Raw genomic sequence first — 6,046 nt, 5'->3', positions numbered from 1 at the left:
ATCAACAATAACCTAGATAGAGTCAAACTTCCCTAACTCCTTCGGAAGACAGGGAAAGGGAAAGGCTTATTCAGAAACGGGGGAGATTTTCTGATGCCTTAACTGATACAATATGAGAGTCTTATATAGACTTCTGAAAAGAAATTAACATTCTAAGATGTTTACATGTGGACGGCTGATCTTGAAGATGCCTTCTGTCTTTTTGAAAAGTTGGATGGCTACTTTTATAAAGTTGTCGACCATCTATTTTTTACCTGATAGGTAAATACTTTTTGAAAAGTTGGACGGTTGCTTTTTGTAAAGCTGTCGGCCACCTTTCTTCTTTTTGACTTTGCCTTCTGCTTTTCTGAAGATGCAATTTATCTTAAATCATAATCAAGATATGCTTGGGTTGTTCCTTGTGGGTCCAACATATCTCCATTGTCACTGGTTGATGATGAAGCTGTATCCAATAAATCTTGAATTTCCAGAGGATCTGCTTCGTCTAATCTGTTCAAAGCTTGAAGTAGCTTTTTCTTTAAATCTGCTTTGGATTCTGTTGATCCTGTTCTGCTGCTGGTTGATGGTTGTTTTAATTTTTGCTTCTTATCTTTAGGAATCCATCCTTTAATTTTTATGGTTTTGCTGAGATGTTTAATCCTATGTACCTAGGTTATATCGAAGGACCAACTGAGTATGTAGGATATTCTCTTATTAACAAAATATTTGCATAATTTAATATGCTCTGGTAAAGTAAAGATCCCCTGTTCTACCTGGAAAGCTTCATTATGTTTTTTGAATTTCTGGGCATGGTGAGCTCATTGCCACCGAATCTTTTCCACCAGTCATAAAACCATCTGGGGATGATGGACCTGGAAAATTGTTAACTGTATTTTATGAACCATGTGTGGGTGTGGGTCGTACATACATGAAGTTGTACCAAGCTTGTTCATAGTTGTAGTAATTATAGACTTGGGGTCTATGTTCTTCTGATAGGATCATTGGAGTGTGAAGATGGCTCACATTCCATTGAAAAGGACTGATTACCTTATTAATTGTGAATTTTGAATATTCAATGATGTCTGGATCTTTTTTATCTTTTAATTTATGTTCGATAGTCAGAGATCTTGTGTCTGTCAGGATGAATTCAAAGTATCTCCTGGTTTTGATGGGATCATCTATTTCAACATATTGAAAATTAGTGTAGCATTGTTTCAGTAGGTCTGCTACCTTCCAATTTTCATATTGTTTATCAAGTGCCATGCTTGGTATCTCGATCTTTCTGATGATGTCAAACTCTTCTAGAGGTTGCTGTTGTTCTTCTTCTTTTGCTGAAGAAATATTGGGATTAACTGCTTGTGCAAAGGTCTCTGGGGCCTTCATTTTGTAACTCTTACTGGTTTGGACCTCTGGTTCATTAGATGATGAGCCTTGATCCTTTTTAAAGGGGGATTTTGGTTTTATTTTCGGAATAGAACCGAGTATGGTTAAGTTAGGTCTAATGTTTAGTAATGTAGGCCTCATGGGCCTAAGTGATGAGTTAGGATATTCAGCTAGGGCTGAATACCTATTTGGCTGATTGGGTTGTATTTGGTTGGGTTTTTTCTGGAAGGGTGAGCTTGGGCCTTCTGGCCCAATGGTTTCCCTTTAGAAATTCCCTTGTAAGAAAATCTGGTAAAGAATTTAAATCACCTTTTATAAATTCGATTTCAAAATCAAAGCTGGATAATAGTGCTTGCCATCTGGCAAAAATCTGTTTAGAAACAAGATTTTTAACATCTTTTTGTAAAATGTCTTTTGCTGATTTGCAATCAACTCTAAATAAAAATTCTTTGTTTATTAAATCATCTTGAAACTTTGTAATACATAGTACTATAGACAAAATTTCTTTTTTGACAGTACTATAATTCTTTTGAGCATGATTCCAGATCCCTGATGTAAAACGAACTAATTGTTCTAAAGAATATGAGGAAAGTCTTTGTTTAAGAATTCCACCGTATCCTTCATTAGAAGCATCGGTTTCGACTATCATGAAAGCATCTGGGTTTGGAATACCTAGACATGGAAGTCTCTGAACAACATTCTTTATTTTCTGAACTGTCTTGGTTTGCTCTAGACTCCATGGAACTGGGTTTTTCCTGAGACGCTTATAAAGGGGTTCACAGATTTACCTAATGTTGGGAATGAAATCTGCAACATAATTAAGGCTTCCTAAAAACCTCTGTAACTGGGTTTTGTCAGGAATTTCATCTGGAAATTTAGAAGAGAACTCAATGGCTCTACAGATGGGTTTATAAGTACCTTGGTAGAGATCATGTCCTAAAAACCTAATTGTCGTTTGAAAAAATTTAATCTTTTTAGCACTGACCACTAAACCATTATGTTCAACAATTTTAAAGAAAATGTTTAAATGTTTAAAGTGAGAATCAATGTCCTCAGAAAATATTAATACATCGTCTATAGAGACAATAGACATATTGCTATACGGACTGAAAATATTGTTCATAATATTCTGAAATTCTGATGGGGCGTTTTTCAACCCAAAAGGCATAACAAGGCAATCATATTATCCAAAAGGAACATTGAATGCAGTTTTATATTTTTCTTTTTCAGCAACTTGAATTTGCCAAAATCCTGATTTCATATCAAACTTACTATAGACATTAGCCTTATAAGTTCTTTTTAATAAATCTCTTTTATTAGGTATCGGGTACCTAATCCATTGTAACACTTTGTTTAAAGGTTTATAATTAATAACTAACCTGGGAGATCCTCTTTCGTTTTCCTCATTTTTATTTACATAAAATGCTGAACAACTCCAAGGGGATCTAGAAGGTCTTATTATCTTCTTTTGTAGAAGATTATTGATTTCATTTTTACAATTTTCTATTAAATCATGGTTCATTTGAATAGGCCTTGCCTTTGTGGGAATATCTTGTTCATTGAATCCATCAATATATGGTAACTCAACGATGTGTCGCTTTCTTTCTCAAAAAGCACTTGGTAATTCTGACCAAACTTCTTTTTCAAGTTTTTCTTGAAAACTTGCTATTTTCCCTTCTATCACCGGGGTTTTTAAAGTTTGTTCAATCTTTTTAATCTTAATTTCATCTTTTAAGTATGAAATTTGATTGGTTAACAAACCTATTTTGAAAATAGTTTTTGATTTGACAAAATCACTTTCTTCTTGAGAAATAGCATTTATATAAGGAAATTTAATTTCCTTTCCTAATATCCTGGTATAGATAGCATCTAAACCGGCTACATATGGTTTTATCTGAGTTATAAATGGGGTTCCCAAAATAACTTGTTCATTTATATCTCGAGTAATCACAAAATTATTAATAAAACAAACTCCATCATTGCAAATGTGGGCTTTGGATAATTTGTAATTGATTTTAAGTTTTTCTCCAGTGGCGGAGTATAACTTAGAAGTACTTTTTTCTAAATACTTTGTAGGTATTAATCCTTCAATGATGCAGTTTTTATCTGCTCCTGAATCAATTAAAGCTAATTTATTAAGGGTCACTTTTATCAGAATGGTTATCTTCACTATCTTCTTTAAGAGTTTCTGTTACTCTTTTACGGGATAGAACTTGGTCAGTTAGATAATCCATTTCGACTTTATTAAGTCTTGACTTGATAGCTTTAACTTCCTTTTTTTACAGAGATTAATTCTCCTTGTAATTCTTGGATAGTGGATTTCTCATCTTTTGAAGAAAACCTGTTCATAACAGTTTTCATGTTAAAGGGTTCAATTGAAGATTTCTCTTCTGTTTGTTTAAAAAGAAGATCTTTTAATTCAATTAAATAATTTCTTCTAGCTTCGTCACTAGGTAAATCATTAATAATATCCAAAAGAAATTCTTTTGATTTCTTAGTAATAACTCTAATTGAATTCTGACTACAAGTACAGATAGTTTCTGTACATTCACAATCTTCAGATCCAGAAGAATTGGAACTAATGCCTGATTCAATTTCAATGTCACTAATTTCACAGGAGGAAGATGATGTGTTGTCATTTTCTTCTAGAATAGTGTAGAGTTCATGTTTTATCTTATCATTAACTTCGAGAAGATTTACCTTCTTTTTCTTTTTAATATTTACACGAAACTCATTAGATCTATGGCCTGTTTTGCCACATGTCCAACATGTATCACCAGAACTCCTTTTAGGTGTCCTCTTTTTTGGTTTAAAAGATCTATCTACAGTTTTTTCCTTCCTATGAATAGGTTTAGAATTAGTAGATTTTTTGGCCATTAATCTGTTTGATTTGGAAGGAGCAGAGATCTTTTCAAAATCGAAGTCTTGACAGAAACTTCCTAACTCCTTTCTGGATTGTTGTTGATCTTTTTTCAGATTATGTTTTAGCTTCAGATCTGTGCATAGTTCTAAGCTTGTAACATTAACATAGCTAATTATATCACCATAGGTTAGGTTCTCATAAGGAATTCTTCCATTAAACCTATCCTTGATTTTGGTTCTAACCTTTTCGGCGAACAAAAAAGGTAAACCGCTAATAAATCTTTCTTTCCAGAAATCATTACCGCAGTCTTCTCTTATCATGACTTTTTCTAAAAACATATCTTTATACCACCTAAAATCATCTAATTTGGGGCATTTAAGATTGTTTAAAAGTTCTAAACTACGATCTTGGAAAAGTTTTGGTTCTCCAATAAAGTGTTTAGCAATACTGTAAATTAGTGTTGGTGAAGCATCTTCTACAGCTTCTTCAACAACTATTTTCATTTCACCTTGCATTTTTAATACAGTTCCTATTGTTACTGCATTTAGAATTTGGGCTTTATTATCATCAGTAAGATAATTATCCCACCAATTTTTTAACATTCCTGTCAAGCCAGAAACAATTAAATGGGCAGCATATCTATCTCCTGCATTTTTAATTTTGTAGGCAGTAATTGCCATTCCCATTTCATGTGGAACTTTATAGATTTGGCTTTCTGCTAAACCATCTATGTTCCATTCTTTTATACCCGTTCCACTGTGTGATGTATGAAGGCGGTCACCGTCTTCTTCAAACTGAACATCTGGGAATGAAGGTCTTTTGTAATAATTCTTTTTAACAGTATGTCTTGGGTTAGCTGTTAATTTTTGAATTTCCTTTTCATTAGTACTTAAAGTTTTTACCGTTTTAGTACTAGTGGTTTTTGTCTGTTTAGTCTTGCTTAAAGCAATGTCAACAATTTTTAATTGTTTGTTAATATTTTCGATAAGATCATCATTATCTACATTAAATTTTTCAGATAACTGAGGGAATTTTTCTTTAGAAAATTCTGGAAGTTTAATAGTAGGATGTTTTTCCATACTAGAACTAGTGCTAGTACTAGCTTTTGTTGGAGCAATCTGTTTATTAGTATCTTTTACCAATTGGTTTGATACTACATGTAATAACTGATTTGTGTAATTATTCTTCTGGATTAATTTGTTGATATCCTTTGTTTTAGGATCACTATCAGTATTGGTTCCTTCTCGTTTGAAAGGAGATGCAGTGATTACTTCTTTTCCTACTGGAATATAAATTTCTTCTAATAGTGGAACAGTTGATTCAACAATTCCTTTGGCCTTTGTGTGCCACTTATTAACCATCATGGATAAAGATCCTTTTTTATTAGGAATTTTATTTGTTATTTCCAACCATTTGAAGAATTTTATGTTATTCTTACATCTTTTTACATCATCAATCCATTCTTCTTGATGGTTTATTCTAGTCATAATATCAAAGGTATTTTTGTACCATTCTAATTTCTTTTTATTCTTTTGACTCTTAAAATCTTCATTTAGGGTTTTAAGGTCTGGTTTAAAATCATTGCACCTAATCATGGCTAGGGCATCTTTTGTTTCTTCCTCTTCCTGCTGTAGGTTCATATCACTAGCAGTTGGGCTTTCTGAGTTTACTTTAGAATGTTGTGAATGATAATAAACTTTAGGGATAGTTCGGTTAAAATCTACTCCCTTGAGTTTTTTATGGATTTCTTTCACAAAAGGTTTTAGGTTTTCACCTACTTCCTCCGGGGGTGTAAAAGAAAAAGGTCATGAAAAAGACATT

Source organism: Lycium barbarum, chromosome 1 (assembly GCF_019175385.1).
Source record: "Lycium barbarum isolate Lr01 chromosome 1, ASM1917538v2, whole genome shotgun sequence".
Lineage (NCBI taxonomy): Eukaryota > Viridiplantae > Streptophyta > Magnoliopsida > Solanales > Solanaceae > Lycium > Lycium barbarum.
Note: the sequence above shows the minus strand (reverse complement) of the source record.